Source organism: Emydura macquarii, unplaced genomic scaffold, assembly GCF_026122565.2.
Source record: "Emydura macquarii macquarii isolate MOO-44397 ecotype Brisbane River unplaced genomic scaffold, CSIRO-AGI_Emac_v2 contig_2795, whole genome shotgun sequence".
Classification (NCBI taxonomy): Eukaryota; Metazoa; Chordata; order Testudines; family Chelidae; genus Emydura; species Emydura macquarii.
The window spans coordinates 4,052,544-4,080,022 of record NW_027132932.1 but is presented as its reverse complement, the minus strand read 5'-3'; the positions used below and the strand labels follow the sequence as shown (position 1 = coordinate 4,080,022).

General features: G+C 44.4%; 1 protein-coding gene across 14 annotated transcripts in view; it reads left to right on the top strand.

The window, feature by feature from the left end:
• Window positions 1-27,479, top strand: part of FGFRL1 (fibroblast growth factor receptor like 1) — a 320,481-nt gene that overhangs the window by 6,498 nt on the left and 286,504 nt on the right. For 8 of the 14 annotated variants that reach the window (XM_067567664.1, XM_067567665.1, XM_067567659.1 and 5 more), the window contains exons 1-2: window positions 22,761-23,136; window positions 24,345-24,601. The exons of 3 other annotated variants lie outside the window; for them this stretch is intronic. The gene's annotated coding sequence lies outside the window, so the exon portion shown is untranslated. Of the gene's footprint in view, window positions 1-22,760; window positions 23,137-24,344; window positions 24,602-27,479 lie in introns of those variants that run through there. 3 more of the 14 variants (XM_067567666.1, XM_067567660.1, XM_067567658.1) reach the window with 2 other exon arrangements.

Below are 27,479 nucleotides of genomic sequence, written 5' to 3'. Positions count from 1 at the left end.
GGAATTTATGGCTTTGGGTGGAAGTTACATGAACCTCATTGAGGTTTCATGTGGTTTCAACCCAAAAGAGAGCTTTAGTTGCAAAGCCTACGTTTTTCTTTCAGATTTCAGAGTCATTCAAACCCATCATTCAAAGCAAAGCTCACAGCACAAACCCATGCAAACCGATGTTTGCATCAATGCAAACAAAAGATTCATGTAGACCCTGTGAACTAGGACTACCAAGATGTGCACAGCTCTGCTTAATTACTGTGTAATCCTCAGCCCCTTACTTTAATGACCATTTCTAAAAAACACTTGAAGATGTTATGCTGGAAGCAATCCTGCACTGAATAGCAGATGAACTGAATTATCTAATAGGTCTTTTCCATCTGTCTAATATCATGGGACATAAAGATATATATTTAATATGTAGCTTTGAATCCTAAATTAATATGTTTTACAATCAGTTGATACTTAATGAGACCCCAATTTTTAAATGTAGACGTCTATATCTGTGTAACCATTTTAATCATTTAAATAAACATTTAGGTTCCCACAAAACTAATTTAGAAGCCTAGCTTTTTAGACACCCAGGATTGAAAATTGTGCTCTGAGATGATAAGCTAAAGGTGCTTCCTGTTTACAAAGTATTAACTTTATTCTGGGCTACTTAAACTCCAGAGTAGGAAGATATGGTTACTGATTTAATAGATATTGTCCTCAAGTTGTTGTTCTACTGATAGGATTACGGGTAAAGTTCTCCACTCAGATCTACCTGATGGTTTTTGATGCTGACATTTTAATCTGACCAATTGATGTCTATGGGAAGAGTTTTATACATGTAGATGGACAAGAATATTTGGGCTCAAAATCTGCTGTGTGCATCTGAAAGGAGATTTCTGCTATAAATCCTCTTGAGACATAATTGGGTTAAAAACAGTAGGCCAGCTAATTCTTGGTGTGGTTCAGTTGACTCCAGTGTCTTACAGTCAGAGCTGAAATGGCCCACTGATTTCTGGTTGGATGAAACATGTGGTGATCATACTTGTGGTGGGCAAATGATGGTGGGTTCTGAGGGCAGTAGCAAATCAGCATGGCAAAATTTGCACATGGGCAAAAGCATGTTTCTAGTAGTGAGCTGATCACTGGACAGCATCTCTCTGGCTGAAGCCATTCCAGGCTCATGTAGCTACAATCATTGTAGTCTAATAGATAGAACACCAAATCAGAATACAGAATTTGCCATAACAGGTCAGCCTAGTGGTCTCTCTAGTTCAGTATCCAGTGCCATTTGCTTCACGTGAAGGGAGAAGAAACTCCAAAGTGGAGAATTAAGCTTTGTTGTCTGAGCTGATGTGTCAGTCTGTATAGTTGTTGTCATTGAGGCCTTTGGTGCTAGAGACAGATGGGGAGTAGTGGTAGGAAATATGCGGACTATATTTGGGGAGGAGTTTATAGAATCATAGAATCTTTGAATTCTAGGATTGGAAGGGACCTCATGAGGTCATCCAGTCCAGTCCCCTGCACTCAAGGCAGGACTAAGTATTATCTAGATCATTCCTGACAGGTGTTTATCTAACCTGCTCTTAAAAATCTACAGTAATGGAGATTCAAAAGCCTCCCTAAGCAATTTATTCCAGTGCTTAACTATCCTGACAGTTAGGAAGTTTTTCCTAAAGTCCAATCTAAACCAGCCTTGCTGCAGTTTAAGCTCATTGCTTCTTGTCCTATCCTCAGAGGTTAAGAAGCACAATTTTTCTCCCTGTTCCTTGTAACAACGTTTATGTATTTGAAAACTTTTATCATGCAATGCACCTGAGGGTGCTGAAGGAGTTGGCTGATGTGATTTCAGAGCCATTGACCATTATCTTTGAAAGCTCGTGGCAATTGGGGGAGGTCCCTGATGACTGGAAAAAAGCAAATATAGTGCCCATCTTCGAGAAAGGGAGGAAAGAGGATCCAGGGAACTACAGACCGGTCAGCCTCACCTCAATCCCCGGAAAAATCATGGAGCAGGTCCTCAAAGAATCCATTTTAAGGCACTTGGAAAAGAGGAAGGTGATCAGGAACAGTCAACATGGATTCACCAAGGGAAAGACATGCCTGACCAACCTGATTTCTTTCTATGAAGAGGTGACTGGCTCTGTGGATGTGGGGAAAGCGGTGGACGTGATATACCTTGACTTTAGCAAAGCTTTTGATATGGTCTCTCACAGTATTCTTATCAGCAAGTTAAAGTAGTATGGGTTGGATGAATGGACTATAAAATAGATAGAGAACTGGCTAGAGCATAGGGCTCAACGAGCAGTGATCAATGGCTCCATGTCTAGCTGGCAGCCGGTCACAAGCGGAGTGCCCCAGGGGTCGGTGCTGGGGCCGGTTTTGTTCAACATCTTCATTAATGATCTAGAGGATGGGGTAGATTGCACCCTCAGCAAGTTTGCAGATGACACTAAGCTAGGGGGAGTGGTAGATACCCTGGAAGGTAGGGATAGGATACAGAAGGACCTAAACAAACTGGAGGATTGGGCCAAAATAAATCTGATGAGGTTCAACAAGGACAAGTGCAGAGTCCTGCACTTTGGACTGAAGAATCCCATCCACAGCTACAGACTGGGGACCGATGAGCTAGGCAGCAGTTCTGCAGAAAAGGACCTGGGGGTTACAGTGGATAAGAAGCTGGAGATGATTCAGCAGTGTGCCCTGGTTGCCAAGAAGGCTAATAGCATATTGGGCTGCATTAGTAGGAGCATTGCCAGCAGATTGCGGGAAGTGATTATTCCCCTCTATTCGGCATTGGTGAGGCCGCATTTGGAGTATTGTGTCCAGTTTTGGGCCCCCACTACAAAAAGAATGTGGACAAGTTGGAGAGAGTCCAATGGAGGGCAACAAAAATGATTAGGGGGCTGGAGCATAAGACTTATGAGGAGAGGCTGAGGGAACTCGGGTTGTTTAGTCTGCAGAAGAGAAGAATCAGGGGAGATTTGATAGCAGCCTTTAACTACCTGAAAGGGGGTTCCAGGGAGGATGGAGCTAGGCTGTTCTCAGTGGTGGCAGATGACAGAACTAGGAGCAACGGTCTCAAATTGCAGTGGGGGAGATCTAGGCTGGACATTAGGAAAAAGTTTTTCACTAGGAGGGTGGTGAAGCACTGGAATGGGTTACCTAGAGAGGTGGTGGAATCTCCATCTTTAGAGGTTTTTAAGCTGCGGCTTGACAAAACCCTGGCTGGGATTATTTAGCTGAGGTTAGTCCTGCTTTGAGCAGGGGGTTGGACTAGATGACCTCCTGAGGTCCCTTCCAACTCTATGATTCTATGATCATGTCCTCTCTCAGTCTTCCCTTTTCCAGACTAAACACACCCAATTTTTTCAAGCTTCCCTCATAGATCATATTTTCTAGACCTTTAACCATTTTTGTTGCTCTTCTCTGGACTTTCTCCAATTTGTCCACATCTTTCCTGAAATATGGTGCCCAGAACTGGAAACAATACTCTAGCTGAGGCCTAATCAGGGTGGAGTAGAGTGGAAGAATTACTTCTCGTATCTTGCTTACAACACTCTTGCTAAAATACATCCCAGAATAGTGTTTGCTTCTTTTGCAACAGTGTTACACTCCTAACTCATCTTTAGCCTGTGATTCACTATGACCCCCAGATCCCTTTCTGCAGTACTTTTTTAGAGGGAGTCATTTCCCATTTTGTACGTGTGCAAGTGACTCTTCCTTCCTAAGTGGAATATTTTGCATTTGTCCTTATTGAGTTTCATCCTATTTACTTCTGACCATTTTTCTGATGCTGCCATTGATCAATAGTGCTGGATTTGGGTTTTAAATGACGTACGTATGCTCCACGCATGCTGAAGGGGTACACTATAGAAATCTACCCACAAAAGCAATGTAGGTTGAATATTTTTGCAGGCAGATAAAGGATAGAACAAAATGTAATGCCCTCCAGGATTCTCTCTTCTGTCTCCTTCTGCTGTGGTTCTTGTTAGAATCTGATCTACCAGTTCAATCAGTACTAACTGTAATAATTTTATAGAGCTTCGGGTGACATTACTAAGATAGAAAGTCAAGTCGAAGAACATTGTTCATCTCACCAGAACCTCTCCAAGAGAGTGAAAAAAATTTGCAGACTGAATTTACATCCCATGAGAGTGTATTCACTTGTGACGCTACCCATGTAAATGTAATGGAAACCATGCTTGCAGGAAAAGTCGCTAAGCAGCCAGACTCATCTTGTGAGGTCAGACCCTCCTTAAGTCAGGCCCTAGTTCTCCGCTTCCAGGGTGTATGATTCAGGAATTCCTCTTTTCTATTTGGTTCTCCGGACAGAGAATTCCCCTTGAGATAATAGTCATGGCCTTGGGAGGAGTGCTCGTTTACAGATTGGGTTTGCTCAGTTTAATTTAAAAGAACACTCTCAGGTCAAGATGGGTCCCAAATCTGGATTTTGTAAAAACAAATTGAACGTAATGCTAAACTAAGTAATACAAGGCCGGATTCTGTCACCCTTATGCTGAGTGGGGCTTGCTCTTCAAGAAGTCCAAATAGACCTATTCAAAGACCAAGGTGCTAGTTGGCAGAAGGGCAATGGGATTCGGCCCACAATTAGCACAGTAATATAATATTTATATTTGAGAGGTGGCATGGTCTAGTATGTAGGACACTGGAGTAGGAGACGTGGGTTCAATTCCCAGCTCTGCCAGTGATTTGCTGTGTGACCTGGGACAAGTCACTTCCCTTCTTTGTGCCTCTGGATCCACTCTCATGATTTAGCTATGTGTCTGTTTAGATAGTAAGCTCTACTCAGCAGGTACGGTCTCTTACTATGTATTTGTACTGTGCCTAACAGAATGGGACCCAGATATTTTCTAGGGCTTCTAGACCATTCCATAATATAAATACTATTTATTTTCCTGTTTAATTAAATAAAAAGCTCACTGTTTTAGCAGAGGCTGCCACAGAGTGTCCAGTCTCCATGCTGGAGTGGTGCAGAATCTAGATCAAGCTTGCCATACAGAGCATTGGCCTTGGCTATATTTTCTTACTGAAGCACCCAGGAAGAACTAATTTATCCAGGTGTCACTTCTTCTCCTGATGGATGAAGGAGTGGGAGGTTTCCGGCTCTTTCCAAGGGTGTACGTGAGCTCTTTCGAATGTAGCGTTGTCATTAAAGCACGTTCTCTAAGATGTACAGGACAAACTGGAGAAACGGTCTAAAGTAACTAGGATGAAATTCAATAAGGACAAATGCAAAGGACTCCACTTAGGAAGGAACAATCAGCTGCTCACATACAAAATGGAAAATGACTGCCTAGGAAGGAGTACTGTGAAAAGGGATCTGGGGGTTATAGTGGACCACAAGCTACATACGAGTCAACAGTGTAACACTGTTGCAAGAAAAGCAAACATAATTTTGGCATGTATTAGCAGAAGCATTGTAAGCAAGACACAAGTAGTAATTCTTCCACTCTACTCCGAGCTAATAAGGTCTCATCAGGAAAGACATTTCAGAAAAGATGTGGACAATCTGGAGAAAGCCCAGGGGAGAGCAACAAAAATGATTAAAGGTTTAGAAAACATGACCTATGAGGGAAGATGGAAAAATTGGGTTTGTTTAGTTTGGAAAAGTAAAGACTGAGGAGTTACATAACTAGAGTGACTAGATATCCTGATTTTATACGGACAGCCCGATATTCAGGGCTTTTTCTTACATGGGTGCTGTAGGAAGGCGCTGTGGCCTTCCCTGGAGTCTGGACCCGAGGAAGGGCCGCAGGGACTGGGCTGGACCGAAACAGGCCCAGCAGACAAGTCTGCCCGGCAACAGAAGGGCCGGGCTGTGATAGGGCTGGCAGGCCAGCCTGCCCGGCAACCAAAAGGCCGGGCTGTGATTGGGCTGGCCGGGCCAGCCCAATCAGCGACAGCAGGGCACAGCCCCTACAGGAAGGGGTAATATAAAAGCCAGGCCCCAGAGTTCAGTCTGGGAGAGACTGCTGCTAGGGGCAGATGTGCTGCTCGAGGCCCAGGCTGGAGTTGAGCTGAGCTGAGCTGAGCCGAGCCGAGCCGAGCCGATACCAGGGAAGCTCACCTCCTGGAGCAGAGACTCCGACCATCCCCAGACTGACCTGAGCCTGGAGACTGGGTAGGGCCTTCATGCAGCTGGACCAGGCCACCAGGCCCCAGTGACTGGCCTGAGCCCCCTGAGCAACCTGGATGGGAGATACCCCCCGAAGCCAGATGGGACCTGGATGAGCTGCCTGAGGCTGAGCCATTTCCCGATCCCTGTGACCTAGAGGAGCTGCCCCTCACAGAGAAGCTCCCTGCCTTGCCACCTGTGGATGAGGAGGGACTGGTGGGCTTACCCTGGACTGAGCACCTCAGTGACCCCGAGGACCTTGATGAGCCAGGTACCTGGGAATACGGGGAGGAAGTGGCCCAGGGACAGCCATAGTCAGTGGCTGGGACAGGGGCAAGCCCTGTCGGCGTGTTGCGGTGGGAGCCCTGCCGATTGAGTGGCAACGCCTTTGCCACTACTGGAGGGCCTGTGTCCCCCTCCTCCCCCTTTCCTAGCCACCACAGGAGAGCCTCATCATCCCTACTGCTCCCAAGAGCGGACTCACTTGCTTGCGTGTGCCCTGCCTGAGGGCCGGGGCCATTGACTGCTTGCTTGCGTGCGCCCTGCCTGAGGGCCGGGGCCATTGACTGCTTGACCGTCTGTCCCACTTGAGGGCTGGACTACGACACATACGGAGATGCTATTCCTCTGTGGATGATGGGGTCACATTTCAGTGTAAAAGGTAACCCCAGGAGATGATTGGTGTTCCATTCTGTTCATAGTCATTACACACCATTCATTTGACTGTGCTTGATCTCCATCATCGATGGAGTTAATGGCAAATTTGCTTCAGTAGAAGGTTGGGTCCATTGTAGCATGTTTGCAAAACCTAAAACAAACAGAATCTTGTTTTCATAAAAGGTTTATCCATCATGACCACACAGTTTTTCCCTTCTTAAACTAACTACTTTCATCCCTGCTTTATATGACTTTCAAACACAAAAGTAAAATAAAACATGTGGCCAATGGCCTACAAAAAGAGGGGAGGAATTTTATGATTTATATGCCAAACACAAAAGTAAAATAAAACATGTGGCCAATGGCCTACAAAATTTTATGTTGGGTGTATACGTCAGTGGAACTGACAATAAATTTAATTGCTCATTTGTAACTGTTGCAACAGACTTGTACATTTTATAACTGGTTATTGAGCTTACTTCATCAATGCAAGTGTCTTCTTAATTAATATGCGGTGTAATAGGTTGGCAAATCAAGGGCTGGTTTGTAAAGCAATATTTTATAATTTGGGGGGGGGGGAAATTAACTTATTAGAGACATTTTAAACCAGAATGCTTGTAAAATATCATATGCCCCTCCCCAAAGGCCTTCTCCTCTTTCTCCCCTAAAGATCTAGACAAGTGCCCTATTCATAAATGTGAGATGATGATGATGTTATGGTGATTTATCCATTGTGTTTGACTCATCCACAAAGGCAAACAACCTCTGGCTAAGAGACAGTTGCTTATAAACATTAGATGTAGGCTGGGCTGAATTGTGCTATGAATGGGGATTCTCTCTATAAAATTACTTTCCACAAGTCAAGAAACTAAACAACCAACCAAACTAGTAGTTTTTGCCTTCCATAAGCATTTGCAAGGCACAGTGGGTATTTCTACTGGACATTGTATTCTTCTTTATTTCCTATCATAAAGTTCTGTGTAGTAATGTGGGTTGTTAAACAGCTGCCACCTTCCAAACAAGAGAGGGTTGCATTACACTGATAGGTGAAGTGGTTCTTGTATAAGGATTTTGGAATCCTTTAGTGTACTATTGTTGGATAGACGCCCAAATGGGATCTTCAAAGCCAGATGCTTCCCCAAATTTTGGGAAAATTCAGATTCAGATCTGAACTTCCAATTTCATGTCTGTAATGGGTTAAATCATAGCCCCAGCTCAGAACATCCCAGAAAACTTTGGTAGTGTTCAGATTCACATCTGGATTTGAATTTCATAGGTTGGGCTCATATACAGTAATTTTTTTCATAAGAATTTACAAATTTGTCTAATTGAAAGACACACACACCATTTCCATACAAAAATACCCATTTTTTTAGGTTTTATTTTAAAGGTGCAGTTTCACTCATGAGCACCTCACTGTGGTTAAAAATAATTATGGGTATGTCTGCGTTGGAACTGAAAAGAATAATTTCCAGCTCAAGAAGACATACCTGCGCTAGCTCTGATTGAGCTAGCATGCTAAAAATAGCATGGTGGTGCAAACAGTGGGACAGGCTAGCTGCTCCAAGTCCATGCCTAGTGTCTCAGATGGGACCATACTCAGGTCCGCTAGCCCATCCCACCACTCATGCTGTGTTGGCTACTTTTCTAATTTTACCATACTAGTTCAGTCACAGCTAGCACAGGTATGTCTATCCAAGCTGGGAATGACATCTCCAGCTCCAGTGTACCTAAGAAGAGACGGATCTATCATGATTGGTAGTCCTTTTTCATGGAAGCCCTAAGAAAATGTTCCCCAAAGCCTGTTTTAATTCTATTGAATTATCGTGATTTATAAGAAATGAGAGAGGATGTTATAATGACGTGGCTGGAGTAGTGCCTCTTTGTGGACCTTCGTCATGTCCTGATGCAGCCGCGGGTCTCCTCAGGGAGGGAGGACGTCTCTGTCCCCTGTGTCCACAGGGCATTCCTACACTCTTAACCCCTTCGGGGGGTTGGAAGGATTTAGCCCCAAAACGTTCCCAAGCAAAAAGTAAAGTCAATTCACTAGTGGGTCATCCCCAATCTCCTAAGCAATTTCTCAGTTGAGCATCGCTCACCTCTGGGGTCTAAGAACTTCTCCCCCAATGGCTGCCCTCACTGTCAGGCCTGTTTTTCCACTAGTAAAACTCCTTTTACACAGAGACAGAGCTCCATCCAGCTTCCTCCCCAGTCAGCCTTGAACTGAGCCAGGTTCTCTCCCTTTATTCCCCCTCCAGGCTTGGCATTGGCTGCAAGTATAGCAGGGTGGAGCCAGCTGGGTCCATAGGCTCTCTTTAACCCTTTCTCTGCTGGTGTGAGGCCTCTGCTCCATCACAGATACCAAGACCTAGGGCCCCCTGTCATGTCTTTAAAACACATCACAATAAAAAAAGCCAAAGCCAGCAACAAATTTCACCATATATCAGAAATAACTCACTCAGCCCTTACAGAAAATATATTGAAACAATACTTCACTATATATAGGTGATTAAGCTTCCCTTAGGTCCTATTAGGTTCTGAGAAAGGCATGTAAATCTTTAGACTATTGAGTAGAGCTGGTGGGGAAAAAAAGCCAATTATTTATTTTTTACAGGAAATTTTAAAAAATTTCTGGTTTATTCAGAATTTTCTGTGAACATTTTTTTGTCTTTTGATGAAAAACTGAAAATCAAATTTTTTTGTTTAAAAAATATTTTTTTTTTGTTTTCATTAAAAATGTTCTGTTTTCAAAAACCAAAAAATTTTACTGAAAATGTTTCCTAAAGAAATCCAAATTTTGGTTTCGGTTTTTTATAAAAAAACAAACAAACAAACAAAACAGAAAACATTCATTGAAAAGATTTTTAAATTCTTGGATATAAAAAAAGATTGGATCAGGTTTACAATTGAGGCTTTTGGTGGTTTGTTTCTGGTTGGTTTTCACTACAACTCCCAAATGCACTGGGACTGCCTTCTTCAAAAGCTTTATATGACTATGAAGTCAAGTCTATCTAATTTAAGTACTTTTATGGGCCCAATTTCCATACAGTCTGAGCACCTCACAACCTTTAATGCATTTATCCTCACAACACCTTTATGAGGTAGGCAAGTGCAATTATCCCCATTTTACAGTTGGGGACCTGAGGTATAGAATGGCCAAGTGACTTGCCCAAGGTCACACAGGAAGTCTGTGGCAGAGCAGAGACTTGAACCCAACCCTGGGCTAGTCCCCTAACCATTGGACAATCTTTCCTCTCTCCCTTTAAGTCCATCCTGGGCAGACTGACAGGGACAATATAATGTAGCTGTACCCCCCAAGTAACCTATCAGGCAGTCAAAGCTGCCACGAGGATAAGGGAGGGCTTGAGGCCTTAGGAGTTGAGCTCCTTTTTTGTTTTATTTGGAGGTGGGCCTGCATGCCCCACCAGGCCTACAGCAGAAGGTCTTCTCTGAGGTAGGCCTTGGGCTGGAAACGTTGGAATGTTCACCTAGCTCTTTCTTATGATTTAAGCCCCAGTTAAGCAAAGCAATTGAGCATGGCCTTAAGTGCTAGTGAAGTCAATGGGACTTAAGCAGAAATTTAAGGTTATACACACTCGTACTTAAGTGTTTCATTGAACGGAGGCTTGAACGAAGAAGAGCAAGAGTTTGTTTGGAAGCTACAGAGAGGAAGGGAACTCAAAACACAGTATTGTTCTGTTAGCTTCATTTACTGAAAATAGCAAGAGCAGATGAAAAGATAGTTTGGCCGGTTCCCTGTAATGAGAATCCTGCAAGCGGCTTAATCTGGAAATGGACCTGGCAATTTAATTTTGAATTAAAAAACCGCCCAGCAATGGAGGAGATGACTATCAATGATTCAAACTCCATTTTAATTAATCTCCAGCACTATACTATTTTTAAAACTAGTTTTACCTTTTACTTTCCTCTCTACTCCATTGTTTGTAACAAATCCTCGGAAACCTAGCAAAAAAATTGTTCTTACCAGTTTTTTCCTTATTCATTTGGCAAACGTAGTTTATTTTGTCCCTCTGTTTCCTATGGAGCCCCAGCCAACATGGCTTAGTTTCTTGTTTGTTTCCTTGTGCCATAATTGTAAGGCTCATCTGTAAAATCAATTTTGCTGTGGGGATTTGGGACCGTTAACTTCAGCCCCCTCTGCTGGCTGTCTGCCTCTGCAACATCAAAGTAAAACCTCTGCGGGGTCAAGGATCAACAGAGGCTGCATGAGTTTCCTTTTGCTTATGATAGGTGCCAGAATGCCGGTTTTAAACATATGGAAAAATCTGGCTGCTACTCTCTCCCTTCCACATTGTAACACGTTTGTGCAATAAGATGTAATTCTGAACCTAAATTAGCTGACATAAGCCCCTTTCATAAAGCATTTGAGACCTCAAGGGGTTAATAAAACTGCACTCCGCTATGCCAACAATATCAAATCGTGGGGATTTGTGCCAGTGACAAAATGTTGCGTTGCATTGACAAGGTTCCCCTGCCTGTCCCTTGGCTGATCTGGGGCAGGACTATAAAAGGGAAGGGGCAAGCGGTGTTAAGGGAGGCTGCCAAAGATGTCCTCACCCTTCCAACTTGCGGAAGGCTGCAAAAGCCTCTGGGGGTGTGTTACCAAGTGTGTTTGGGCTGCTTTGTTCTCCTTTTGGACCTTTCTGTATTAATGAAGCGAGCCCTGAGCAAAGGGACTTGAACTTACAGTGGGTGCTTCCAGTTTACAATGCCATGTGACTTTCTTTTAAATCATGATTTCCCCCAGATAAGAGTCCAGAATATTTCACTTTTATTTTTCAATTGATAAAATCTGGATAACTCTGAAGGTATAAATTTGCATGTTAACATGGTCTAGATTAGAATGATAAAAATGTAGGGCTGGAAGGGACCTCAAGAGGTGGTTTAGTCCATTCCCTCCCCTTCTCTCTGTCTCAGGACCAAATATACATAGACCATCCCTGACAGTGATAGCTAACCTGTTCTTAAACTCCACTGAAGGGATCCTACAACCTCCCTTGGTAACCTGTTCCAGCACTTAACTATCCTTCCAGTTCACAAGGTTTTCCTAATATCTAACCTAAATCTCCCTTGCCGCAGATTAAGCCCATATCTTCTTGTCCTACTTTCAATGGATGGGGAGAACAACTGATCATCATTGACCTTATAAAAGCTCTTAATGTGTTAGAAGACTGTTGTCTGGTCCCCCCTGAGTCTTTTCTCGAGACCCAGTTTTTTAACCTTTCCTCATAGGCCAGGTTTTCTAAACCTCTTATCTTTTTTGTTAATTTTCTTTGGACTCTCTCCAATTTGTCCACATCTTTCTTAAAGTATGGCACCCAAAATTGGTCATAATACTCCAGCTGAGGCCTCACCAGTGCTGAGTAGAGCAAGACAATTGCCTCCTATCTCTTACATAAGACACTCCTATTAACACCCCCCAGAATATTTGCCTTTTTCACAATAGCGTCACATTGTTGGCTCATATTCAATATCTGATACATTATAATGCCCAGATCCATTTCTGCGTTATTACTTCCTAGCCAGTTACGCCCCATCTTGTAGTTTGATTTTTCCTTCCTAAGTGTAGTATTTTGCACTTATCTTTACTGAATTTCATCTTGTTGATTTCAGACCAATTCTCCATTTTGTCAAGGACCTTTTGAATTCTAATCCTGTCCTCCAAAGTGCTTACAATTCCTCCCAGCTTGGTGTTCATCCACAAATTTTATAAGCATACTCTCCACTCCATTATCCAAATCATTAATGAAAATATCGAATAGTACTGGACCCAGAACTGACCCATACAGGACTCCAATAGAGAAATCCTCCCAGTTTGCCTACAAATCATTGATAACTACTCTTTGAATATGGTTATTCTATCAATTGTGCACTCACTGTACAGTAATTTCATCTAGGCCACATTTCCCAAGAATGACACTATGTCAAGAACAAAGAGATCATTGCATTGCAGTGAGGGCTTCATGAGGCTATACACACATCTTCATTGGGCTATATTGCAGAATGTAGCTGGCAATTCATTGTGTTCTATAAACCACACTGTCTACTTTAAATCAGCACCCAAAATCACAAGTTACTTTGGAACTTCTTGACTTAGGTGCTGCATTTACACATAGAATTTCCTGTGCCAACGTAGGTGCACAAGTGTGCACAAACTTTTGAACAAACCTTTGAGTTCTTTTCCTGAAAAATTGACCCCAGGACTTCCATGAGCTGAATTCTGCACTTTTATTTCTGTAAATGCTCATGAATCAGGTTCTTTTGACCATTTCACCAATTCCACTGAAGACCGGCTTAATCCATAATACTAAGAATACACTGATATATGGATATTACTTTTTTTTTTTACGGTTATGTGATTGGGAATACACAGGCAGGCGGGTTACAGCAAGGGCTGGGAGGGAAATGGTTTCCATGTCCTGTAAGAATTTTTGAGACTTTGAAAAAATTTCCCATTTTGAATCATGACAAAAAGTTGAAATACCAAAACATGGTGGCAAGATGATGTTCTGAGGGAGACTGTTAATGTTTTGGAGATTCTGGAGGAAGTCTGCTGTGTCTTGGAGAAAGCTGGCCCTCTGTGTGGTGAGTAGTTTGAGGATGGTTTCTGTGAGCCCTGATATTCCTTCATTAAGAGTGCCATGGCCAGATATGATGGGTATGCCTGGGTTCCCTTGTTTGTGAATCTTGGAAAGCATGTAGAAGGTCCCTGGGTGGGTTTGTGGGATATGTTTTAGAGTCTCTCTTGGACTTGTTTGGGGAAAGATTTGATGATATCCTTAAATTCCTGAGTGAACTGTAATATGGGATCTTCTTTAAGTTCTTTGTAGTAGGTGGTCTTGCCACCATGGATCTCACCTTCCTAAACACCAACATCCTTCACCATGATAGCATCATTGCCTGCCTCAAATATCTACAAAACAATGGACAACACACAGATATCTACCCCAAATGCATCCCCAAGCTTATCCATTTCATTCTCACCCATAACAATTTTACATTCAGCAACAAATACTTTGTCCGAACCATGGATACTAGGATGGCTCCCCAGTATGCCAAACTTTTCATGGACCACCTTGAGGAAGAATTTTTGGACAAATGCACCACGAAACCAGTGAAATTCCTGAGATACATTATTGATATTTTCATCCTCTGGACAGACAACCTAAACTCCATCATAGATTTCCACACAAATTCAGCAAGCCCCACCCATCAATCAATCTCTCCTAGCACACTCCTAAACAAGCGTCATAGAATCATAGAATATTAGAGATGGAAGGAACCTCAGGAGGTCATCTAGTCCAACTCCGTGCTCAAAGCAGGCCAACCCCAATTAAATCACCCAGTCAAGGATTTATCAAGACGAGCCTTAAAGACCTCTAAGGATGGACATTCCACCACCTCCCTAGGGAACCCATTCCAGTGCTTCACCACTCTCCTAGTGAAACGTTTTTCCTAATATCCAACTGAGACCTCCCCCACTGCAACTTGAGAACATTGCTCCTTTTCTGTCATCTGCCACCACTGAGAACAGCCTAGCTCCATCCTTCCTGGAACCCTTCTTCAGTTAGTTGAAGGCTGCTATCAAATCCCCCCTCATTCTTCTCTTCTGCAGGCTAAGCAAGCCTAGTTCCCTCAGCCTCTCCTCATAAGTCATGTGCTCCAGCCCCCTAATCATTTTTGTTGCCCTCTGCTGGACTCTCTCCAATTTGTCCACATCTTTTCTGTAGTGGGGGGCCCCAAAACTGGGCACAATACTTCAAATGAGGCCTCACCAGTGCCGAACAGAGAGGAATAATCACTTCCCGCGATTTGCTGGCAATGCTCCTACTAAGTTGCCAAGAAACCACAGGTCCCATTGACTTTATCTGGAACTGTGGGTGTTAACATCTCAAGGGCCTTATTTTCAGAGATTCTTATGTTGGGCATCCAAAAGCCAAAAATCAATGACGATGTTTGAAAATTAAAGCTCTGCGAAATTTACTTAAGTTATTATGGAGGAGATTTTCAAATTCATCTAAGGAATTTAGGAGCACAACTCCAATGGTTTTCAATAGAATTTGGGCTCCTAAATCCCTATGGTGCTTTTGAAAATCTCTCACTTTCACCATTTTCTGAATTTTTTTTCATAAATTATTTACAGCCAATGAAAAGACCTATGTTACCTCTGGAGATGAAAGTCCTTTTTGCCCGTAGGGCAGAGGTCTTCAAACTGAGGGGCAGGCCCCCTAGGGGAGCACAGAGGAACATTAGGGGGGTGCAGGAGGGCCTGGGCCAGCCCTCCATGGTAGGGTGACCTGATGTCCCAATTTTATAGGGACAGTCCCAATATTTGGGGCTTTTTTCTTATATAGGCACCTATTGCCTCCCACCCCATCCTGATTTTTTTACCCTTGCTATCTTGTCACCCTCCCCCATGGAGGGGGGGGGAAGGAAGTGCTGCCATGCTCTGCTCCAGCCTCAGCCCCCAACCGTGGCCTCGGCCTCGGCTCCTGGCCCCACCCCACGGCCCTGGCTGCTGGACACGGTTCCCCAACTTGGCCCCTGGTTCTGCTCCCAGCCTTGGCCCCCTCAGCCCCTGACTATGGCCCTGCCTTGGCCTCCAGCCACTGTTCCTGACTCAGCCCTCAGCCTCTGCAGTCCTGCTCCTAGCTGCAGTCCTCAGCCTCGACCGTGGCCCTGCTCCCAGCCCTAGCTGTGGGGGCTGGGAGGGTGCATGGACAGGAGTAAGGGGGGGGGGGGCCTAAAATGTTTGGGGACCACTGCTGTAGGGCATGTACAATCTGGACAGTAGCTGTACCAGTTTCCCCATGAAGGTCTTAATCCAAAGGACTCAACCTCTCTGAGTGCGGTTGGGATTATTCGCAATAATTTACACAGCACTGTAAATATAGAAGGCACTATTTGGCTTCCTTGCATACACAATCACTGGCTTTTGCTGAGAGTGCAGACAAGGTCACCAGTTACTGCTGATTATGGTGCCGTTTTCTGGTGAGAGGGACATCTGCTGACTAGGAACTGGATGGAGGCCCCTGAAATCATTTCACATAGGCCTCTGAAGACCCATCAATTATAAACAATTTATAGTCATTAGTGACCTATGCTGGATTGAAACCAGTGACCTAGAGGTGAAAGATGTTCTGACTCTTTCTGCTTCAACAATAAATAAACCAAAACTCTCACGAACACCCACAGAATATAGCCTTGCAATGAATTTATAGCACAGGCGAGTGATTACCAAACGTTCCTTATTGTTTCCCCTCTGGCCTCTGAGATCTGTATCCCTCAGGAAATGAGTTTCTAATTAGATAGGAAAAGGCAGCAACAATAGTGTGGGAAAGCTGGACTAATAAAAAAAATGGGTAGGTATGTTCTGGCTAAAGGTGACCCATGATTACATGTAATGGGATTGAAAAGGGAACAAGATTTTTAACCCTGCCTCTTCCCCTGAGACACCTGTTGCAGTTGTGGCAGAAAAGATGTGGATTAGGATAAATACACTGTAAAGGAAGATGCTGTTAAGAGCTCCGTGTCAAAAGAGGAAGCCATTTGCTGTGCACAGCAAGCCTTATTGGTCCTACAAAACTCAGGAACCATGGTATGTATGCTTTAGCAGCCTCTACTGACACCTTCACTATTAACTATTTACATATATAGAGCATTATTTCATCACCTCTCCTGGGGTTCTAACTGAACTAATTCATACCCAGAGTTGTCTGCTCATTAAGGTTATTCTAGTCAGAGGAGTAACTCTGTAAAAAGGATCTTTCTAACTACCAGCTCTGCATCATCAGGGCTAAATTTTGACCTGACTCTCACCCATGCAACCTCTTTGATAAATGTCCACCTGGACAAGCTGTGCTGTGTTCCTTTTGCCTCTCACCTGTAATAAAGATTCTGTAGTCAGGGCTTAGCTGGCGAGTTTGTTGATGCAGGAGGTACAAAGGCATATGTCTTTCTCGCCCATACCTGGCTTTTCACTTGGTCAGTAGATTTGCAGTAGGCAGCATGACAGAAGAGGGTATTCAGGGCAAAACTGGACTACATTTCAAGCAAATGCTCACCCTTTATTGTTCCAGATGGAAATTATGCCAAGTTCAAGTGGTTTCATGTGGGTTTTTTTAGGGAGACCAGAAAAGAAATAGCTGATTTTCACTTTGATTCTGAAACTCAAAACAAAGTTCAGTGGTTGTGGACCCATCCAAACCAGTAATAAGAAAAGAATTGCCTAATTGTCTATGAACCAAAGCCATCAAGTCCCAACCCAGCCTGAGGAGTACAAGAGCCCTTGCCCCAGTATCAGTTAAATATTCTGCTCCTCTGATACATTTGACATTTTGCCTGAGTCCATAGTGAAAGTCTGTGTTGGTTTGTCACAGACTGTGACCCAGTATTCATCTTATGCTCCTAACATGCATATTTACATTGTTCCTGTACAGTATCATTTATCAGGCCACCTTCTCCTCTGAGAAAGATATCCAGAAAATGTCCACACATATCCTAGAGATACCAGTGAGGGTTTTGATTGATTCTGAAATGGAGACACCAGCAAAACAAGTATCCTGTTAGAAATGCATGTTGAAATTATATAGGTAGGGGATAGATTTAATTGCATGGACAAGCATGTCCAGATCACTTCCCTGGTAACCATATAGAATCTTAGAACCTAGTGATGGAAAAGATCTCTGTGATCTCTTAGGTCCTCTCTTTGGTCCAATACAAGACTATTCCCCATTGTATGATCCTAACTAGCGTTTTGTCCGTTTTAGTTTTCAATGTCCCCACGTGATAGGGTGTTCACACCTTACCTTGGGAGACAGCTTAATAAAGTGTTACTGTCAGGAGTATACAGCCATTCAACAGCAACATGATCTGATGGGATGGGGTGGGAGCTTTCCACTGACGATCAGAAGGAAGGCTGTTTTTGGAACAGAGATGAAAAGCTGAGTTCAGTAGAGCAGGAAGGGGCTAAGCATTAAAATGCATTGAGAAGGGTGAAAATCATGTAGCCCAAGGTTTAGTCTGCTTCACCAACAGCAGTGGGAACTGCAAATTGCGGACTACAAACTGCTGCATGTTAGGAGCACTTCCTGGTTCCTGCCAGCAAAGACCCTCCACCCGCCCAGCAAGAAGTTTTAGCACTGACTGAAGCTGAGAGCAACAGGCAAGAAAGCAAAGAGCAGGCTGCTGGACTGTAATCCTCTTCTGTGTTTTCTTACAGAATAAAACTTTGTTCCTGGCGGTTTGTCTGAGTGGGTTGGGTCTGAGGTGAATACACACTGGCACACAACACACGAAGAGCCTCAGGCCCAGTTTCCAGAGTTGTGTAAAAAGCCACAAGGCAGACTCATCCTATCTTGAACAGCCTCATACTGGGATAGTGACCAGGAGTGGGGTTACAATTATATCAAGTCACAGTGCCTTGATCTGTTTCGTCAGCATCCCCTGGTTTGTGGAGCCTGCTTATCAGTTTAATTGCTTCCCTAGCATCGCTCTAATTTAGCTGTTGCTGGGCTTCTTTCCCCCTCGTGTTTTCCATTTCTTGTTTTTATAATTTCAGTTACAGAACATAAAGGGGCCAAGACACAGATCTGGAATGCAATGGGAACTGTACAGTAGCTGATTTTGTATCTCACCACATCAGTGACCATGTAAAACTATTCAAATAACAAGAAAGCAATAAATATCACTACTGCTGTGTGGATGGGTTCTTTTGATCACAGTCCTTTGATGTATGGCTTTTGAATTGCAGGAATGCTATGCACAGCTTGTTAAAGTCAAAGTAAGGCTAATGTTCAGCGTTAACTGGCGCATCCTATGTATACATAGCAACCAGCTGGCTAGGCTGCAGCCAGGAATCAAAGCCAGGACTTGTGATTTTACAGCACAGATCGCTACCACTTGAGCTAAAGGGTGCATATATGTTAGCTGGGAATAGTAACAGGTAACTATCCTTTGCAAGGGCAGTCACTGAGAGGGGCACAACGCACTTGCCTGGTGCATTATATACATATCACCCCTCCTTTCTTTCCTGGATTACGCAGGAGCAGGTAACACACACTTACGGGCACAGGACCCTGATGCTGTTGACAGTGAAGGAGATCCTGAGTATCCCAGTGGTGGTGTTGGATAGGTGGGAATCCTCTATTCACCCCTCTACTGCAGTCCTGCCACTTGTAAAGGAAATTAAAATTGGCGGTGCCTCCAGCTTGCTGGGCCCTGTACGTACTCAATGGCGTGCCTGGGGAACCTCCAGGAATAAATCTAAAATAATCTGTGCCTTGGGTCCGACTCAAAAATACCAATTATAAAACAATATACATTTAGATTAAAGTTCACACACCTTTACTTAACAATTTAAGAAAACATGATACAACCGACGGAGATTAAAGGTCACCACTCCTTTAAATCAGCAAGAGGCAGTTCAATAAGAATATCAATTCAATATCAATTAACAAAGATCATTTACAGTAGTAAATGAAACTTATCTAACGTGCATTTATACGGCCACCATCTACCCGCCCCAGAGTGTACACGCCTCTGGATTTCAGCGTGCTTCACGTGTGCATGGGCGTGCTTGAAATTCTTGAAGCTGGAGACAGCACTCTGTTGGTCTGGTGAGTCAGTCCAGCACTCTGGGACTAGGGCAACAAGCGGCCCACCCTCTCTGAAGACTGGAGTTGTTTTAACCAAATGTCAGCAACCCTGGCTCGATGAGAAGACCACACTGCTTCTTCTCAGACTCAAACCACCCCTTAACGTCTCTTTGCTGTGCCTTTTCTCTTGCAAGTACTTTCCCAAACCATGATGGTGGTTACTCACACCACCTTCACTGCAGGCCCACCTCGGTCAGCTCTGGGCACACCAACGATCTCTGCCCTGGCTCCAGTGAAATCACCAACTACCTCTGAGGCGCCCTACTCAATCAAAGCCCCAGCAGGCTCTCAGCAGCAGCTTCTGGCTTCCTTGCAGCATTTAGCAGCAGCTCCTGGTATGGACAGAGCTCCACAAAAGCAATCTCAGCTCCACCTCTCCCAAAATGCAGCCCACCTCCAACGCAGGTTCTCCCTGTGCCTGCACTCCCTGGAAGAGGAAGGAACAAGGAAGACACGGGTGAGGCCACATTTGGAGTATTGTGTCCAGTTTTGGGCTCCCCCACTACAGGAAGGATGTGGACAAGTTGGAGAGAGTCCAGCGGAGGGCAACAAAAATGATTAGGGGGCTGGAGCACAAGACTTATGAGGAGAGGCTGAGGGAACTAGGCTTCTTTAGTCTGCAGAAGAGAAGAATGAGGGGGGATTTGATAGCAGCCTTCAACTACCTGAAAGGGGGTTCCAGGGAGGATGAAGCTAGGCTGTTCTCAATGGCAGTAGATGACAGAACTAGGAGCAATGGTCTCAAGTTGCAGTGGGGGCAGTTTAGGTTGGATATTAGGAAAAACGTTTTCACTAGAAGGGTGGTGAAGCTCTGGAATGGGTTACCTAGGGAGGTGGTGGAATCGCCATCTTTACAGGTTTTTAAGGTGTGGCTTGACAAAGCCCTGGCTGGGCTGATTTAGTTGGGGTTGGTCCTGCTTTGAGCAGGGGGTTGGACTAGATGACCTCATGAGCTCCCTTCCAACCCTAATCATGTATGATTCTGAGACATCTCTCTCTCGGTCTCTCCCCTCCCCCCAACCACCAGGCATCATGAGAGTTGTGGTCTCCAAGGCTAGATTATGCACAGGATCTTCCCAACTCGAACACGCCCAGTTAAATTCAGAGCTGGCCCCTTTAGGAAAGGGTGCCTATGCATACATATACTTGCTCCACCAGAATATTTCAATTGGTTTTCATCTCAGAGGGCCTGACCATTCAGAGCACTGAACACTGCCTAGTTCCATTGCTGTCAATGGGAGTTTGTGTTCTGCAGTACCTGGCAGGAAGCAGCCCTTGCCTAGGAGGATTTGGGTGGGCTCATCCATGGAGCCTGTAGCTCAGCAGATATGGGGGCTATAGTTCAGTGATTGTGTGTATGCATCACCTGTATGATGCCCTGGGTTCAATTCTCAGCATCACTGGTACCTTTCAAGGGTGATTGTAGAGTCCCTGTCAGTGGAAGCTTTTAAAAACAAGCAGGACAAACACCTGTCAGGGATGGTCTAGGTTTACTTGGTCCTTCCACAGTGCAGGGAGCTGGACTTGATGACTTCTCAAAGTCTCTTCTATCTCTATGATTCTAGAATTAGTTTTGTGTCTCTATCCCATGTTTCTCTTTGATTTGTCCTTAAATCTTGTGATTCCTGCCCACATATTTCAGCCTCTAATAGAAGGAATAGGCAATGCTCCCATGTATAGTAATGAGACAAAACATATATCCTTAAAAAAACAGTGTTCCGAACACTACCTACCATGCTCACTAGCATAGGCTCATTGTTTCCCTGAGCTCCCCTGACTGCATGTATCTACCTGCTGTGTCTCATTGTATACATAGATTGTTAGTTCTTTAGGATTGGGACCATTTTTTTGTTCTACATTTGTACAGCACCTAGCATGATGGGGGCCAGGTCCATGACTGGGGCGCTACCACAATAAATAAAATAATAATTATAATAATTAATAATAGTAATATATTTGAACAGTTTCTTTAAAAATTGACAAATGCTTTGGGTTTATTCTTAGTGAATGCAGTTTTTGTTCTCAATATGCAATGGTCACAGAATTTTAGGGTGTAAAGTGTCACCGTTCTTAGAAGGATAAGCCTCCTTGAAGTGTTTTCCCCTCATGTTAACAATTGCCATCTCATTTCCTTCTTCCAGCTGGAGCTCCTGCCAACAAAGTTCTTTGGCTGATACTGAAATCAAGGGAGGGGGAAAGGAATAGTAGACATCCGATCCAAGCTTTCTGCAGAGATTTAGTCACTAAATTTTCGTGAATGGAACATTCCTGAGAACTGGCAGGTTTCTCTTGTTTGTTTTTGTTAATTTCAGAAGATTACCAGTTTAGGAATATATTTTTGCACTGACATCTGTGTTCACTTCTGGTGACGTTTGCTCCCCTAGTACTAATTGGGTTAAATGTAACCATATTTTTAAAACAAATGCTTTCACTGCCACCGCTCAGGTGGGGTGCTCTTCATTCAGAGTGAAAGCAAATACTATATTCATATGCAAAAAGCGGTTCAAGATTAACAGTGCAATACGTGTGCATGGCACTTTACAGGTGAACAAGATCACACCATAGTCCCTGCCCTAAAACGCTTACAATCTAATTTACACAGGAAGCCCAACACAATGACCATCAGCCCTGCAGTGCAGGAAGGGAAGTGGGCTGGGTGAGACCCAGTAGACAAGTGGAAGGGAAAACTGGATTAAGGTATAGGCAGAGAAAACGCAGAGCACTGCTTTGGTTATACAGGTCCAGCGTTTCTGAATTGTGTGTCTATAACTCAGTGACTCGTTTGCAAGCCTGCAATTTGAGCCCAAACGTACAAGTGAAATCCATTTAAAACCAAAAGATTTGACGATCACTCCTTCCTTGATGCTCTTACCAAAGCTTGTGTAAGGTGCAGCATTTGCTCTGCTATACATTCAGGTGACCTAGGAAGGCTGATTATAGCCCCCTCATCTGTATGTGTAAAAACACTGGCCAAGTGGATCTCTTTCCCCCTCTAGTGGCTAGACTAAATAAACACTTATGATTGTTTTACTGTGGCTCAGCTAACAGAGCTGGTTCTTTACGGTAACTAACAGAGACTCATACCCTTAGATCCAGAGATTCCTAGCTTCAATCCCCAGAGTTTTTGTTACATGTTACAGGGTGAGCTGCCTCTTTAAGGTGGCTGGTGCTTAGCCTCACTTATGCCAGATGTAGCCTGCCTCCCCAGGTGAAAGGAATGAAGCTAGAGCTCATGTGACTCAGAATCAGGCCTGCTGAAGGAACTTAAGGGACGGGGGAAAGGCTGATTTCAGGCAGATAGAGTATGTGTGCAGGTGGGGTTTGCAGGCAGTGTGTTTGGGCTGGGAGCATAGTCTGTAAGTGTCTATGAGGAAGGCTGCTGTGAGGGGCCCAAGCAGGTTGGCAGAAAGTCTCAGCAGGGACAAGACCAAGAGTCCTGACCCAAGGATTGTGAGCCAGCTAGGGAGGTGGGGTTTCTTGTGGTGTTTTGGACTTTGTTACTAAATCAGACTCTCAGAAGGAGGGAGTTACTGAGAAATCACCTGCAGTGTGAAGTCTTCTTCCCTGCGGAAGAAAGGGAAACTGAGGCAGCAGCAGCACCTGGATATGCCCTGTTACTGTGCCCCATATGAGAGATACCAAAAATACAGAGCTGTCTCCTGGGAGACATCTCCTCCTCCTGTAAGTACTTATAGGCAGTGATCAAATCACCTCTTCACCTTCTCTTGGGTAAACTAAATACATCAAGCTTCTTCGGTCTCTTCCTAGAGGCAGGTTTTCCATACCTTGAGTGACTAAAAGGGCCACAGGCATGCAAGGTGCCTTATGGGCAAATGCAAAATGAAACCAAGGCTTTTGCTCCTCTGACCTTATGTGCTAAAAGCTAACCAGTGCCCCACTGCTACTATCAAGGTCAGTCCTGTGCCTTTTATGAAACTGGACACTAAACAGCCCTGGACAAGAAAAGTGAGACCGTAATGAGGGTGTGGTTAGATAAATGGACACAAGAGTAAAATAAAGGGCTGATTAGCTCCTTCTTTTTCTTCTTCTGCCTCATGCAGTCATTTTCCCTATTGTAAAATGTGTGTAAAGTGCTTCTGTTGTGATTGGTGTCATTTCACACCCACATTGTGCTGGTGTCAATGCCTGTTGTATGGGGATTTGGGGTCCAGTGAAGGAAGAGCTGTTCTTGAGGGAGGCTGTTTTCTGTGTTCAGCCAGTTTTGTGCAGTGTTTCCCTTTATATGGTTCCTGTTTAATGTTTCTAATCTCTTCATGGTCTTTCTGCGGTGTCTCGAGTGTTGTCAGGCTTTGGGAATGGAGTGGGCCAGGGAGGGGGGTATCTGCTTCTACCCTGGAAATGTGAGACGGGGCCAAGCCACATAGGGACAGGCATGAAGGAGGAAAGTGAGAGCAGGGTACAAGGTGGGAGCCTTGGGAAGGGCGTGAGATGGGGCAGAAATCAGAGCAGCAGCATGGCTCAGAAGAACAAACAGCTGATATGCAGCTTCTTACTCCCTCTGCTGAGTATTTCCCCCTTTTGTCCCTTCTCCCCTGAGAAGTGAGTAGCGAGGACAATAAGGGTGGAGTGGAGAGAAGATGAGCTGGCTGGCTAGTTGCCGGGGCTGTGAGTACTGAGTGAGGGCTGCAGGCCCTTCAAGAAACCTCATGGAGGTAACGTGCAAAGAGCTCTTCATCCCCAGCCAGAGTACCTCAGTGTAAAGCTACTATTAGGATACAACTCTGTTCCCCTCCTCACTGGGCCAGTGTCCTGCTTCCACCCACCTGCTGGGTTGGGGGAGGGGACAGTGGGTGTGGGGAGCATGCAGCTGTGCCTCCGCGCAGTGCAGCATAGTGAAATCTCGTTCTGCTGTGGCTGCTCTTTCCCAGAGTCCTCTGCAAAGATACAGAGCCAGGAGGGGTGGCTGCAGAGAGATATTTCCAGTTCTTACAGCGGAGGGAGGGAGGAATGGCTGAGTACCTCGTATTCTTTAAGATGTCCCAGTCTTGGAATGAGTGAGGGGGCCAGGAGTGAATCTAACTGGCTGCCCATCCACACAAAAGAAGGTAAGAAGAACCAAGTGCTGCCTGAAGAAACCTGAAGTGAGGTGGAGTATTGGCCCTGGCTCCGGAGAAGACAACACAAAGTAAGAGAGGGCGCTGGGCCTGTTGGTGTGGAACAGGAAGGAAAGAAGAGGGCTGTCTTGTGCTTTTGGAGGAGGGGGATTCTGGTACCTCTGAGGGAAGGGGAGAGATGTCAAGGGAAACCTGGACTTTCCCCAAGCCAAAAAGCAGGTTGAGTTTGTGAAACATGTAGAAGACCATGGGGGGCGGCTCTCAGGATACTGGAACCAAGCTACTGCCCATCTGGGCTGTGTAAACACTTGGCAGCAGCTAATGTGCACTATGCAGCCACTATCCCCAGCTCATGCTCGGCCTTTCCTTATGATATGGCCCTAGGGTGAGCGGATAGCAAGTGTGAAAAATTGGGACGTGGGTTGGGGAGTAACAAGTGCCTATCCAAGAAAAAGTCCCAAATATCGGGACTGTCCCTATAAAATTGGAACATCTGGTCACCCTCTATGGCCCTGTGAAATGCTTCTGCAGGGAGCAATGACTAGATATTGCAGCGCACTCTGGGGAATGGTGACCAAGGCCAAGATTTACAAAAATGGGAACCTAACGCTGGGCTTTCAGCTCCATATTGAGGCATCTTAAATAAGTGGTCTGATCTTCAGCAATGCTAAGCTCCCCTTGACTTCACTAGGAACTGCAGAGGGCTTAGCACTCTTGAAAATCAGGTCACTTCTTTAGGAACCTAAACAAGGAATTAGAGCTGAAATCTAGGCCCTACTGAAGCCAAGGGCAAAACTCACCTTGACTTCAATAGAGTTTAACTTTAGGCACCCAGGTTTGAAAGTCTTGGCTCCCTGTGCAAATACTTCTTCTGTCTGAACACACTTCTACTGCAAGTAGAAACTTACTTATGGATCCAATGTTCTCCTTATTCCCTGGTAAATCCCCCTGCAAACTGCAGATTAAAAAAAAATCCAGAGGGATATTATTGTTGAAATAATTAGCGCTGGTTTAAAATTTTTGGTCAAAACTGTTTTTTGTAAGACAAAAGGAGGTTTTTGACTAAAGGACATTTTTAATGAAAAGTGTCTGCTCACTGCAGCAGATTTAGATTTTTTTCATTTAAAAAAAAAAGACTGAAAACCAAAATGTTTTGATTTGGAAATGCTGCTGGGCTGCAGTGCCGGCCCAAGCTCTGGTCTGTCCGGGCAACAGTCCGGGGCGCCTGATTGTATGGGGTGCAAAAATGACTGATTAATATATCTATAAACAAGTTTTTACCTTCCTCTGCGGTGAGTCGCAGCTGGAGAAGGATCCAGACAGGCGCCATGATGCCCCGAAGGCTGGGTCCGTCTGTGGGACCCCACCCCGGGGGTTCTATCTCCATGGCCTGAGGCAGAAGAGACCGAAATACACCCAGCCGTAGCTGTCTCCGGAGCGACTCGAGGCTCGGTGGCCGGCTTATCAGGGAAGCGCAGCAGCAGCAGAGCTAGGGGAAGGGGGTGAGAGAGACACAGAAACAGGAGGGGGATGATCCACCCCAGAGGTGGCCGCATCTCAGAGCTGGTCAAGGGATCCCCGTATAAGCAGCCGCTCCGCCCCAGAGGTGGCCGCATGGCAGGGCGGCAAAACGGCTCCCACGATCCCTCTCCGAAATGGGTGTGATGCAATTATCATGTCTGCCCGGGGCACAAGAATGGCTTGGGCTGGCCCTGCTGGCCTCTCAGGAATTATTGTTTGGTTGCCTCACAGCCTTGTTCTCTCCGAGCTGGGCTCCTTGGCTGGACTACATCTTCCATGATGCACTGGTTTCCCTTTCCAAGACTGGTGCATCATGGAAGTAGAACTATGGAGACTAGCTTATATAAGCGATTCATGAGCCTGAGGCAACTGAACTACAAACTCCCATGCAACACAGCAGCAACACTTCCATGTGAAACCCCCCACTCTGTTTTTTGACCACATCTAGAAATAATATCCAGTTATTCAAAGAAACACTCAGTTTGATCTAGGCCTGAGACATAGAACAATAGAAATGTTTCTACTAAATCTTTTTAAAAATTTGCATGAAACTTTGTTTACACCCAAACAAAAACATAAAATTCTCAGACTGTATATCCCAAACATTGCACTGGTGCAGGAGAGCCAGAAATTGAAGCTAACTAGAAGCAATCTAGTCTGTCACTGTCAAAGCTGATTGAAAGGCAAAAGAGTAAACAAACTTCATAAACAGTGAAAGTAAATTAGATGTTAAAAGTTCTTTTTGCTTCCCTATCCTCAGGAGTTAATTATAACAACAGGCAAGGAGATAAATCTACTTTTTTTAAGAAGTGATATTCTCAGCTGGTGTTAATTAACATAATTCCATTGAAGTTAATAGTGCAAATGATTTAGTACAAAGAATCTGGCCCATGATCTTTAACTGGATGATTTTCCTTTTTAAAAGACATTTACTTGTCCTTATAAAGTAGCTACTGATACTTAGCAAATCTTTCTTCTAAAGCTTTAACTTCCATAGAATTTGCTGCTTGCTTATATGTACAAATCTCCTGTAATTTTGGAACAGAATTAACAAAAAGAATGTAGTCGCCTCTAGTGATTTAGAAGTTTAATTTATTTTTTGTAGGAGCAGTGTAGCAGGAGTTCATAGATTCCTTGAACAGGTTACAGGCTATAGCAGAAAGCTGTTCATGAGCATAAATAATTTAGCCTCAGTGTCTTTAAATAGACTTTCATTCCCAATAAGCCCAATGATTTAGTTCCCACTAGAACATTAGTTTTAGTTCCACTCCTCCTCTCTCTCCCCCCAGCATGCTTAATTGATTCAACCCCAGTATGGAACTGTGTAATTATGCTTGCTTAAGTGTAATGAAATCCGCACGTTTTTTACAGCTAATGTTTTGTCTGCAAATTCTGGAAAGACCTTTAATTAAGCACTTTAAACATGCT